Source organism: Anguilla anguilla, chromosome 1, assembly GCF_013347855.1.
Source record: "Anguilla anguilla isolate fAngAng1 chromosome 1, fAngAng1.pri, whole genome shotgun sequence".
Classification (NCBI taxonomy): domain Eukaryota; kingdom Metazoa; phylum Chordata; class Actinopteri; order Anguilliformes; family Anguillidae; genus Anguilla; species Anguilla anguilla.
The window spans coordinates 79,259,502-79,274,243 of NC_049201.1; positions in this window are offsets into that span (position 1 = coordinate 79,259,502).

Genomic DNA, 14,742 nt, shown 5'->3' on the forward strand with positions numbered 1-14,742 from the left:
TGTAATCACATTCTGCGACATGAAAAACAAATGTTGAAGGAATGCATCCCATATGGACTTCATAGGCATGTGTAAAAGATTCTAAAATAATCTCAAAGGGAAAATATGTTGGGAGTGGGGCAATGTCAAAATGTCAAAACAATAATAAAACAATAATGAAAGGTTCTTTTTGGCAGAGGGGTCTTGTTGAGTAAATTAACTGAGAAATGAAAAAAATCAAGGCAGCACTATGGTGTGTGTGTGTGTGTGTGTGTGTGTGTGTGCATGCGTATGCATACAAATGCCTTTATTATGCGGAAAGATCTAATGAACTTGTGTTTTGGATGCAAACTTAACATTTAATAACAAGTGTTCGTTCTTTCCTTTTTTTCACCCCCCCCCAAAAAGTTTTTTTTCTTTCTTTCTTTCTTTCTGCCAAATGTGATACATAATGTTTTTTTTTTTTTCATTCGGAGCAAATCCTTGGGGGCAGTGTGGGTATAACGACCCTCTTTATAATGCAGAGGAGCGAACGGACGGCGAAACGGCGCTCTCTCTGGAGCGCACGGACGAAATGCCTCTTTTTCAGGGCCCTGAACCCGCAGCCCCGAGTCTGGAGCCCGGTGCCGTCGTCATGACAACTCCGCAGCGCTTGCCAAGGTTTCTGTAACAGTGCCGGTATTCAGTGTCCATCAGACCGGCTGCCCGCTCGCTTCCTGGCCCCGTGCTCTGACATTGCATAATTGATTTGATCACCGAAATGAGTTCCATTACATTAAACAAAACCATCTGCGCAACTTTGTATTTATGCTTGTTGTTTTTTTTTTTTTTCTTTCCTTCGTGCAGTATTCGTTTTCTAGCCGCCCCACCTTTCCCTGACTACCCCCCGCCCCCCGTCCACCCCCCCCCCGTCCACCCCCATCCACACCCTTCACTACCATATGTAGAGCTGTCCCAGTGCCTGGGTTTCTGAATGCTGAGTGCCATGCTTCTGATTAAAATGGCTATTAATATATCTGGGGCAGTAATCCAGGGAAAATAACTGCAGTTGGAACAAATGAACCGCAAAAACTTGCTGACTGCCTGAAGGTGATTGGTAAACACAGGAAGGTTAGAAAAACATTTCGCAGGCCAGCCGAGTAACTGAAGAACTCAACCCCCGAACGGTTCGGAGCGCGTTAGTGCAAGGTGGTCTGAGCAGAATCGGCGGACCACCAGACCGTGGGAGACAGTTTGAGCACTACAAACACACACACACACACGCGCAAACACACACATACGCACACACGCGCACACACACACCCAAACACACACACACGCAAACACACGCACACACACATGCAAACACACACTCACACACACACGCAAACACACACACACACGCAAACACACACATACGCACACACACGCAGACACACATGCAAACACACACTCACACACATACGCACACACACACACACACACACGCACAGTCATTTCCATCAACAATCCAATGTTTGTGTGACGGGTTTCCAGTGAGATGCTTTTCCAGAAGGCGAGGAGGGAGCTGATTGGCTGGTGAAGGTGTATTAGTGAGATGCTTTTCCTGAAGGCGAGGATGGAGCTGATTGCTCTGGTGAAGGTGTATTAGTGAGATGCTTTTCCTGAAGGCGAGGACGGAGCTGATTGCGCTGGTGAAGGTGTATTAGTGAGATGCTTTTCCAGAAGGCGAGGATGGAGCTGATTGCTCTGGTGAAGGTGTACTAGTGAGATGCTTTTCCAGAAGGCGAGGAGGGAGCTGATTGCTCTGGTGAAGGTGTATTAGTGAGATGCTTTTCCAGAAGGCGAGGATGGAGCTGGTTGCCCTGGTGAAGGTGTATTAGTGAGATGCTTTTCCAGAAGGCGAGGATGGAGCTGGTTGCTCTGGTGAAGGTGTATTAGTGAGATGCTTTTCCAGAAGGCGAGGAGGGAGCTGATTGGCTGGTGAAGGTGTATTAGTGAGATGCTTTTCCAGAAGGCGAGGATGGAGCTGATTGCTCTGGTGAAGGTGTATTAGTGAGATGCTTTTCCAGAAGGCGAGGAGGGAGCTGATTGCTCTGGTGAAGGTGTATTAGTGAGATGCTTTTCCAGAAGGCGAGGATGGAGCTGGTTGCCCTGGTGAAGGTGTATTAGTGAGATGCTTTTCCAGAAGGCGAGGATGGAGCTGGTTGCTCTGGTGAAGGTGTATTAGTGAGATGCTTTTCCAGAAGGCGAGGAGGGAGCTGATTGGCTGGTGAAGGTGTATTAGTGAGATGCTTTTCCAGAAGGCGAGGAGGGAGCTGATTGCTCTGGTGAAGGTGTATTAGTGAGATGCTTTTCCAGAAGGCGAGGATGGAGCTGATTGGCTGGTGAAGGTGCATTAGTGAGATGCTTTTCCAGAAGGCGAGGATGGAGCTGATTGCGCTGGTGAAGGTGTATTAGTGAGATGCTTTTCCAGAAGGCGAGGATGGAGCTGATTGCGCTGGTGAAGGTGTATTAGTGAGATGCTTTTCCAGAAGGCGAGGATGGAGCTGATTGCGCTGGTGAAGGTGTACCAGCGCGTAGGTCTCAGGTCACAGAACTGACGTCGCAAGGCCAGCGGAAGGGGAGCATGCTGGGTAAAGCATGTCAGGTAGCTGTCGATGCATACCTTCCTGCTAAAGACGCCTGATTGCTGGGTGCACGGAGCGCTGTCTGGCAGCACCAGGAGGTAATTCACTCCGACCCGTGGCAGCTGGACTGCATGTGCTTGGATTGTTTTTTTTTTTATTTCTGTTTTGTTTTTTTTTTTCTTTTTCTTTTTAAGTGCTTTCCAAGTAATTAAAAAAAAAAAGAATATGAACAACTGTTCTCAGTGAAAGAAAAGAACAAGTTTATGGGGAGCTTGTTAAATTGCCCACATCAAAATGAGAGTATCTGTAACTTTTAATGGGGGCCGTACACAGCTTGCCCGTAAGCCTGGCGCTTTGAGAAATCACCATTAGCTCAAGATGTTTTTGGACTGGATGGGAGAGGGGTGGGGTGGTTGGCTTCTCGATGGGGGCAAAATTGGTCCTGCTGTGTTTCCATGGCGACTGGAGCAGTGCAACTGGACTGGCACGGTCTTGGGGCCGGGCGGGGCTGATTGGGTCACAGCGCCGGGAGGTGATGGGATCGCGCCCTGGGGGGGGGGTTGGGGGGACGAGAAAAAAAAAAAACGACCACGTCGTCTCCTCCGTGCCCCAGAAACCGCACTTAGTGTCGAGCGAAAGACGAGCGAATCGCTCATAACTGTCGAGCTGGCGAAGCGGCTTCAAACTCCTCCCCTCCTTTGCTCCACATACTTCCTGGTAGTAGACGGGTGGTAATGGGGGAGTGGAGGAAAGAAGGCGAGGAGCGAAAAGCAATGGGATCTGATCTCATCAGTGGCAGAACCAGTCCCCCGACGGCGTACGGTCATCGGTATTACAGCACCGATTCCCTTGCGCTGCTGTGATCCAGTGGGGTCAAATTTTCCCCTAATTTAAAAATAATTTAGCTCTTCCAATAGATCAGGATACATGTCCTGGTGCTGAACCCCTCCTGGACCTCCATTAGCTATTGGCACTGCGAGTCCGGGGCCTCAGCAATAACTTCTTCATCTTTGAGGTAAATATTTGGCCAGTGACCTACACTCACATTTCTCTGGCTTGTATAAGTAATGATACGTTTTCTCATCCAGAATGTATTTTTAATTTTCTAATTTTTTTTTTGCATTTTGTCTGGCGCCCGGTGCTGTTTATTTCTTAGACTTAATGAGGGCTGAAGTATCGGGGGAATCCAGGAAGAGCCCGAACACCTGGGTTAGCGGCTCGGCTCGCTGTGTTCCGGAACAGCACCCCCTTGTGGCATTGCGGTGTTAGTACTCGGGAAAAAAAAGAAACGTGCTCATTAGTGCTGACCTGCTTTGGATTCTCCTGAGTGAAACTGCATCCTTGTGGGAGACAGAACACACACGTGAGTGACAATCCAACGGACAAAACTCTGGCAGTAAGAAGAAATGTACGATTCCCAAACTGAGTGAGTTGTAACAAGACCTAGTGCTTTTCTGGAATTTGTGATTGAACCTCAAAATTTGATTAAAGAGGGTGTCGGGTGGAGTGAAGTTCACCCAGTGTTCAGCCTCGGACACACCTGTAGCAACCTGGGGCAGGGGTTTAAAAGGGCAGTGACTGCCACACACACGCACACACGTGCACACGCACGCACACACATATACACACATGCACAGAGACACACACATGCATGCACGCACGCACACACACACACAGTGCTGCATATCACCTCCAGAGGGTGGCTGCCATTAAAATCTGGTTTCAGCTGTGACTGACAGTTTTTTTTTTGTTTGCCTCTGTTGCAACATGAGGGTGGAATCTAATTACAGAAATTCCTGCTTCTGAAACATGCCTGCAAACACAGTCATGCTTCAGAATGACCCAGGCCTTCAAAGTACGAATTTTTAAAAGCTGTTGACTGAATGACAAATTGCGCGTGATCCTATTTTATTATTAGTACGTGAATTCAGAAAAAAAAATCAATGTGTTAAAACCAGGAAAAACGCTAAGATTTTTTTAAAAACTCCTGATGTCTGCTGATGTCTGTAGGAATGACAGGTTTCGGTAACACAGGCAGGTTCCATTAGGCTTACCTCCCTGTGGGAAAAGAACACTAGTCACAACATAACCCCTTCAGTGGGTAAAACACGGCGGGCTGGCAGCGGTACCTCAAACTGCAGAGGGGTCCGTCTATCCTTTCCCCTGGTGGCAGAATCCGTGAACTCGCTTGGAAAAACGTAAACAGCAGGGAGCGCGCGCGCGCGCGTGTGTGTGTGTGCGCTGGCAGGGCGGACCGCGGCGGTTTGGCGGATCAATGAACCATTGTCTTCTCACGGTAGACTTTTGTCCAGGTTCCCGCGTTTGAGGCATGTCCCTGTCGTTTCCTGATGCGGCTCCCGCCGTTTCGTAAATCTCTCATTCTCTGGGGACGATGCCAAACTGATCATCCCTCTCTCTAATTTTCATAGAACGAATAAAATCTTTCATCGGTGAGCTTATAAGCACAACCGATCTTAGCACTCTGAGAAATTATATGCGTATTTGTTTTTGATTTGTTGCTTCGAACGTACAGCCTATTGCCGTTGTACAAAACAAAACGAGCACAAGAGCAAATTATGGGCATAGGCCCTGTCAGTAACAAGAAGAAAAAAACATCAATACTAATCAACAATTATTATTTACTAAATAACAATTATTATTATGTCATTGTTAATGATTAATTGTTCATGTAAAAATTATATGTAATCATATTCATAATTCTAAATTATGTATGTGTTTATTTTGCTGGCTGACACTGGTATCAGTCATTAAAAGGCATATTACACGTAATAACAATTTCTGAAAATCCACCTGCAAATTATGGACATTGGACATAATTAAATATGTAGAGACTTAAATGGCAGAGCCAATCAGAGACCAGATGTGTGCAACCGGTCTCTGATTTGGAGACATTTGAGCTTCTGCATGGAATATGCAACTAGGGCAAAAAAGCACATACAGACATGCTTGTCACCAGCCATTATCCTAAAATGAAGACAAGTCAATGTGATCTGTTTTTACAAAAACCAGTTGCAGCAGGGTTTGCGTGGTTTACACAGTACCCAGGTGCATGAAAAGAAACTGAAGCTTACATTTCAGAAGATTCATTTTGCTCCAACAATATTCTGAAGGCCAACGCACCAGCTTGCCTTCTACATCATTGCATCACTTGTTTACAAAAAAAAAAAGTATTTTATTCCCGCAAAGACTCAGAACACATTCAGGAATAGACCATCAGGCTACAAACCATGAATAATTTTTAAAACGATTATTATTATTTTTTGCTGTCTGGAACGATACTTCGTCGATAACACTCACCTGTTCTGGCTGGATTTGAGACTTTGACAGCGCAGTACTATCACAGCTGCATTGCAGATGTTACAGATGTACAGCTGTTACATTGCATTATTATTCTAGAAACTTTTTGTTTAATCTCTGTTAAAACACATGGCTACCGATATATTAAAAATCTAATGTTTGAAAGTTTTAAGTATAATAATAATAATAATAATAATAATAATAATAATAATAATAATAATAATATGAGTAAGGATTCTTTAATGTATTTTAGAATTTAAAAACAAAAAAATACTTTATCGTTCTTACTGAGTGCCAGAACTAGTGTGCGCGGGGTCGATCAGGATGTGCCGGAATCTCTTCTGGGTGTAAGTTAGCGGGTTGAGGTCCCACGCTCCCACCCGAGTGGGTTATTTGGAGTCGACCGCGGGCCTCACAGTGTACCTCTGATGTGAAAAGTCGCTTGGAAGGCTAATAAGAACAGCAGCAGAAACCCTACGCTACCGAAGCTCTGCGGAGCCCCGGGAGGCTCCACATACCACAAGGCAACGCCCCCTAATGATACTCACGGCGATGTTACTATATCAATAAATGCCCCTGCGCGAGCTGTATTAAATGCTTAGCAAGAACCAGCCAAGTTTTTAGAAAATAAATACACACTGTAGAATTCCATAACGGTTTTGACTTTCTTTTTTGAGGAACTATATTACACGTTACTACTTTCATCGCCTTGATTAAATTTCCCTTACCGGTGAGACGGGGGAAAGACCGCTGTGCGAGCGGCCGGACCGTTCACTTTATCCTCAGTGGGCGCCGGTTATCCAAATCCGGTGCACGGTTTCCTGAAACCCCGCTCAGCATCCTCCCCGGAGGTGCCCGTTTTCGCGGCCGCATCAGCGGCATCCCGCGCGCTCAGGCACATGGCTGGTGGACGAGCGGGCTCGAAATACGAGCCCTTAGAATAGCAGCCGGTGCAGTGGCACAGTGGGCGCGCGGGTTATTGCTTAATGCTTTCCACGGGGGATACATGGGGGCTTTCCACGACCAAAGGGATACATTTCCGAGATTTGCTCGCCAGAGAAAACGGCGTTTATGGGACGGAGGATTTATTTTTGCCCCCGTCGAAATGGCTTGGGGAAAAATCGGACTTTTCCACCATTGTCTTTCTAGCGCGGAAATATCCACGAAGTAACAGCCTGTGATCTAAAAAGTAAAACAAGAGGCCTAGACAACTCCCAGGGAGGTCGCGATACTTGTTTAAAATGAAACAGTAGGATATAGGCCTACAGACAGTGCCGACATTCAGAGAGAAAAAAAGAAAAAGAAAAAAAAAAACAAGCGACCCATTTTCACTGTGGCCGGTTTCCCTCCCAACCGTGGCGTGGCCCTTCGTATGTTTCCAATACTGAGTACATGATTAAGGCCCTGACATTGGCTTTTGCTGCGCATTCTGGATCTCATTCCCACCTATTTACCGAATATCGGCCTGCCTGTAACTTGGTATCCATGACATGCTAAATGACATCAAGATCGCATCTGTCAAATTGTTCACGGTTCATTAATATTCAGCGGCGGATTGTTTCACGAGACCCGAGCGTGACTGATTAGGTCGACTGGTTGCCAAAGTTCTACGCACAGAGCCCCGCTCCCGAGGAGACGTCGCAGGCGTATTGCAATCGGCCGTGCAGCGGTGGTTACGCGCGTAGGGTACCACAGCCTTGTCACATTTCAGTGCTCCCAACCGGCGCAATCAGTGGCTGTGACACTCTCGCCGCCGATATAGGCCCCTATCTAGATCACTGAGTATAAATTAGGGATCAAATGGCCCTCATTTTAAAGTGCGATACCCAGCTTCTGTTGCGCCAGATGTGTGTGCGCCCTTAAAAGGCTCTCGTGCTGCGCTTTGGGCCGAGAGCAATGGCTCTGAAATACAGCGCTAGGTCGGCCGTTAACTTTGGAGTCATGGATTAAGCAATAATAATAATAAAATAAAATAAAATAAATTCAATTAATTTACATTTATGAGCGATTGCCCCAATCAGAATAAAGAGCAATCCGCTACACGAAATGTGCAGGTTATCGTAATTTTTTTGTACGATGTGAGTTTTCTCCGCGAGGTGTTTTTCAGATTGAAGAAAGCCTGTGATTTTACCAGCTTTAACTTTGCTACTATTTTTCTTATCTATGTCACAGGTGCGTGTATACTTTAGATAAAATCCGATACGTGTCGAACGGAACCCGATGGTTGAGAAACGTACAGTATATCTGAACTGATTCCAGAACAGTACACTGCACTCATTGTTGCATTTGTACTCATTTCACTGTGGCATGGGGATGGAAGACACCTGATCCTCATTTATAAAGTGAGCACTGTGATTAAACAAATAGTCTTATGTTACACATTTATTGTAAGCTTCTTATCTCTATGTCTATCTTGTGGTTCGTAATCCATAAACCATAAAACCCATTTGTAGCCCTCTTTGTATTTCATGAATTTTTATTGTCCCTGCAAGGTACAGAACAATAAAACATTTGTTCTTGATTGGCATGTTGATGCACCTTGAGCCGCATTAGCCCCACCCCATTTCATATTTCCAACCAGGAAGCTGCCATTACATGTCAACGCTTTTTTACATTTAAAATGTTATTGTTGTTATGTAAGATGGATTATAATACCACAATTGTGAGCCCAGCTTTACACACACACACACACACACACACACACACAAGCACACACACACACACACACACATTGTGAAATTTTCCCTGTGAAAAGCAGGTCCCAGAGAGCATCACAGTGGAGCTGACTTTGTGACTTGATAAGTTCCTTGCTCACAGTTTTACTTTCATCTCAAGGAATATGTGAAACAACAGATGACAAACAACAACAACAGAATTATGTGATTGTATATATACATGCACACACAGGTACACACATATATACAAACATGCATTATATACACACACACACACACACACACACACATATATACTCAGATATATATATATATACACACACGCACATACACATGAACAGTAATAATAAATGAACACAGTGATACTCTCTCTCGTCTTATGAATTCTCACTCTGTCCACTAGATGACGCTGTGCCACCACTTTTGTTATTATGGGCTTTCTATTAAAAGACGCCGTCCACCTTGCTTCCCTCCGGCGTTCCCCTTCCACTTTAAAGCCCTTGAACACATTTGCAACTTAATAAGCAGTTTGATCCACTGGAAAAAAAGAAAAAAAGAAAGAAAACGTTTTCTTTGTCATTTTTGTTATGCTATTGAACCCGCTGATTTGCCACAGCATTATGTTCGGTTGCCAAACTAAGCTTAACACATTGTATGATATCATCTCAGTGCTTCAGCAATTTGAGAGTCCTATTATATTTTCAACTCATTTGCTTTCAGAAGGCAAGGAATGCATATATTTTGCATGATTTAAACAATAACAACCACCTGGAACCGACATTAAGAAGTACAGACTTGCACATCTCACGCAGTGCACAATTGCATATGTGCACTAGGCATGCGCCTTTCATATGCTTTTTTCAATCCTTAAATTTAATTGAAATATATAAGTTCAAGAACCCCATAATGTTTTTATGACATTATTGAAGAAATAAATGAGAATAGAAAATGGATTTTTTTAAAAAATACAAAATAATTTAATGCCTATTCAGAATTTCTTTGTAATGCAAAATAAATCATTCAGGCGACGACTCTTTAAAAAATATATATATATATATACACCCCTCACTTTGATTAAAGAAGTGTTTCTAAATCATGGCAGTGTTTTCGTCATTTGACCATGAGTAAGAACCGGTAGTCATTTGTGTTGAATGAACTGGCACAACATATGTAAGGACAGGAAAGCACTACTTCAGAACCTTTGGATACAGGGGTCAAGCACATGGTTTATGACATCACAGAGGGGAACTAGGGGAAATAGTCTGATACCAATTGCACAACAGTCCCAAGAAAGGGCCGCGTGAAATATCAACATGTATCCGTCACCATGTGATCTGACCGCGGAATACCTGTGCGGTTAGCGATCAAACATCCGTTCTCTGGAGAACTATGTGACGATTCCAGAGAAAAAACAGCATGCACAGACAGACGCACAGCTATTCAAAGGGAATGCTATGATTCAAACAAAACCGCTAGAGACAACTTGATAGGTGTCGCGAGCGGATAACGAGCGCTTCATCAGACAGGGCAGCGCTATGACTGCTCGCTGCAGAGGAGACAGACGCGTCGATCGCTTTACACGCCGGGCGCGGACAAAGACAAAAATAAAATAAAATAAAAAATAATAATGAAAAAATAAAAAGATAAATCCATCTCAGCTCTCCCACGTTGTCCCGTCTGTGACACGACTGTGTGCAGGCGTTCGGCGCCAGCACGTCGTCATCACAAGTTCGCCGTTGTCTGTAAGGGGGGAAAATATTGTGAATTTTACCCTCGAATGAAGTTATGTGCTTAAATTCATTTGTGGTAAAAGTGGCTGTCTGGCTTGAATGTGAACGTCCCCTTTCAAAGAACAAAGAACATCATGACATTTCACTTGATCTGTGGGTTATTTTCAGAACAAAGTAGCCTACAGTTGTAGAATTTTTTATCAACCCCAGCTAGATTCACTGTCTCACAGAGAAGGCCATTCCACATGGATTGCAGGATCTTAAGAAAAGCAGGGTTCGCACCACTGTTTCGTTTCGTGTGCTATACGCAGTCTGTTGCTCCGATGTGGGTTGAATAATCCCTTGTGTTTGCTTTTAGCTGGTCTGATACCAGTGGCACCATCATTTATGCATTTTCTCTCAGAACTTTTTGGCAAAGTGGCCTCGATCCTTTATACATTTATAGAATTTCGATGCTGTTCAACCCTAGCTCGAGCCTGGCACTAGGCAGGCACTCCACTGGACTGAAGCCCTGCTCAGCTTTAGGGCACACCAGCCATGCCGGTGGTTTTATATTTGGAGGTGTTCTCTGAGTATTTGGTCACCATTTCAGATGAACCATTATGCTGGGAAGAATGATGGTTACTGAACGGTAACTCACTAATTGATTTCATCACTGAACACTAATCAATACATTTTTTTGGAATAATTCGTTAAAAAAAAAAAAAAAAAAATCTGTAAGGCTATTGTACGCTACCTAAGAAACTTCCACACTGCCTCTCGTCTTTGATTACTTTTAAATCCAACAGCTATGGTATTAGGTATAACAGATCTCAGGACTTTTGAACTTGTTGTATGTACTTGCTTCCTTTGATACGTCATCGTATGATGTTTGACTGCTGAATGTTAACGTGTGATTTAATTGAACTTGTCTGTTTAAAGTTATACATGTTTTATTTGTTTCTCTTGCAAGAGAGATCTTGGTCTTAATGAGGTTACCTGTAAAAACGAAGGATAAATAAAAAAAATAAATATACATTTGGAATAGTTTTTTTTTGACGTGTTATACATATATTGGAATAAGTCAATACTCTTGTGTTACAAGTTTTTGTTTTTGTTAAGTATTTATTTATTATAACGATTTAGTTAGAATTTCAATAGGGTATTCCAATTTTTAATTTAATCCTTTTTCCCTGTATATTTGCTTGGAACGGCTGCTTGTATTAGTCATTTTAAAACGGGCGTTTAACTGCATTTGAGTAGTCCGAGCTGCACGGTGAGACGTGAAGCCTCATGTGACAGGAAGCGCTGTGATCAATGAATTTCCTCCCCGATGCTTCTGGGAGAGTCGAGTCGGGCGTTTCCTGTCACCTGAGGTTCCCGAGGTCCGCGTGTGTCGACGCAGGCCGCCGTAAAAAAAAAAAAAAAAAAAAAAAAATACGAGCGGCAAACAAAAGGAGCTTACCTTGAAGCGTCTACCGGCTTGACCACATGGCGAGAGCTTCCCTCCGCGTCCCTGGCGTGTCCCTGGCGTGACCCCCGGCACGGTGGCGTGTTGACGCATGTGCCGAAACAACGGCAAAGGCAAAAAAAAAAACGGGATTCAGGGGCCGATTTCTTTTCTTAAATCATTTTTTTTTTCTTCTGAGATTTCGTCGTCCAATTAGGTGAAAAATTGTTCCCACATTGAAAATTACATGCAAAACAGAACGGCTATCGGGGACAACGCTGATAATAACCGTCGCGGTCAGGCCAAACATAAGAGTAAGCTGTTATGTGAACTCCGTTTAAAAAAAAAAAAAATGTGGGGTTACAGCTGTGTATATACTGTACGCAGTTCCCTTATCGGCAGCGCCTGTTTGCTCTGTGAGCAGACCGGCTTCCCTCCGTCCTCAACACCAGTGCTAGCGCTAGCGCTAGCCCCCGACCTCTTCCAGCAGGCCAGCGCGATGTAGCGGGCTTTGGGGGGGACTGCTTATGAGCGAGCGATGCTAAACGCGGCTATAATTCCCCTGCGGCCCCCGCGCGTAAAATACAGCACAGATTCTTTCGCCGTTTTGGCGGCCGAGGACGACTCGCGCTCGGGCACAGCGGGCTGCGCTAGGCCGATTTTGGGGTTTTTTTTTTTGCGAGCCTGGGGGGTTTTTCGGCCTGATGGGAATTGCTTTGGACGTCCGTGCTTAATGGCTGGAAGCTGCTAGCGCTCCTAGCGCTGCTAGCGCTGTTGCTGTTCCACTTCCCTGCCGAGGGGCTTCTGGGTGGCCCCTCTTCCTCTCTCTCTCTCTCTCTTTCTCTTTCTCTGTCAGTACCCCGTGTGGCACTGAGCCATCCTCTCTTTCCCCGCTATGGCTGCCCATGACTTCCTTCAGTGTCCTGCCCCCATGCCCCCCTCTACCCCCACCCCTTCCCAACCCCCCCCCCCACCCCCACAATCTGAAGGTTTCCTTCCTCTCTTTCGCTTTCTGCCCTGCCACCTCTCCCTGCGCCGTCCTTCGCCTACAGTGGACATCCTTGTCTTCTCCAGGGATCGTTAATGTTGCTCTCGCTCTCTCTCTCTCTCCACTCCTCCCTCCCTCATCCCTCCTTCCTTTCTCTGACCTTCCAGCCTTAAGTGACCCCCCCTTGCCCCCCCTCCTCATCAACGCTTCCCCTTCTCTCCACACCCTCCTGTTAGCTGCCGCCCACCCCAGTGACATGTGACCTTGGTGATCTGTGGCTTTCCGTCCATGGTGTCACTTCCTGTCGAGCTCTGACTCATCCCTCTGATCTCAGTGTGCCCTGCATCCTGGATAGCTCCCTCTGACCCCATCTGTCCTGATCCCACAATAACACACATACAGATACACACACACAAATACACACACACACACAGACCCAGATACACTCAGACACACACACACACACACACACACATACATGAATACACACACACACACATACATGCACACATGCAGTAGCACAGCATCCACACCATTGTATCCCATTTCCCTGAGAGTCCAAACTTTATCACAAAACACAATAAGCCACACATTCCCCATTTTGTCCTCATGTTATAATGCCTTTCAGCAGTGACGGAAGGAAAATCTATTGGAGTCAGAGAGACATCTTCCAAAATGCTTACGGCGTGACATCTTTACATCGAAGCCCCAAAGGGCACGCGGCTTGTACCCCGAGGTCAGTTCCTTTTTGTCTCACGCTGTAGTGTTTAGAACTCAATCCAGACCATGTTCACAACTTTTTCTTTTTTTTTTCCGTTTTGGGAACGGAATGGTGTTTCCAAGCGACCTCTTCGCATGAACAGGAAATTGGACATTTTTAATCAGAAGGTGATTTTTTGGGAGCGGGTCACGTCCGATTCCCATCGGCGATTCACACGTATTCCGCAATCAGGCGGCCACGCTTCCGTGGATATCGGGCGGGGGGGGGTGAGCGCGTCGCCCTAAATTTGTTCCCGATAAAAAAGCCAAAACGGACTTTTGTTGCTCTTGGTCATCCTCCAAACAGACTGGGAACTGATAAAACCCCAACGAACGCTTTTTAAAAAAATTCCTTCCAAAAAAAAAAAAAAAAAGAAAAAAAAGAGGAGAGAATCTGAGTGCAATCCAGGCTCACCTCAGCAAGGCAAATATGGGGACTGCAGTCAACGCGTTTTTGGGGGAGAACAACTGTTGTTCTTTCCGTTAACTAAGCAGCAAATTACTCTGAGCTACTGCTAACGGGGTGGGGTGGGGGTGGGGGTGGGGGGGGGCAATTTTCTAACCCTTATCGCCCTGGATAATCAGGTTCTGGGACCAAAGGCGCTTTTCTTCGCAACGGTTTTGGATGCGGAAGTGATTTTTTTTCGCAATATCTTGCCATCTTTTATGGTGATAAGACTGCTGGCCAGGACCCTGTCCCTGCTGCTGCTAAATAATTATCGTTTGGAAGATAGCTTTTGCCCTGCAATTATACGACACTTCCGTTTTTCAATTAACGTTACTGGAGTCGGTTGACTTGCTTTTGCCTGCCGCCTGTATGATGCGTATCTCGCGTGTTTTAGAGACTTGTAAATGTGAACCAATGAATTTAAAATAACTTTTTTATTTAATTTAATCTGTGTCAACATTTAAAGTGTGTTTTTATAATCGGCAACTGTGGTCAGCAACCCAGCAGGTGATGCTCAATTAGCTCTCTTATAGTCCTTACAGTGTCTAATCGTGCACTAGCGCCCTCTGCTGGCTGATCAAATCCACCCACTGAGCTGCACGTTAACTGTCTTCCTCCGCCTCCTGTCTGTGCAAACGCAAATCACAAACTGTGGTTTGATAAGAAAAAGGGGAATTCTTTTTTAAAAAAAATCTGAAATAGCCAGCCTTTGAACTCTTCATCCTTCGGTTCAAGTGAGCACCAAACAGATTTCTGATATCTAATATAGCTCTGATTTGATTTCACTATTACAGTAGACATTTTGGA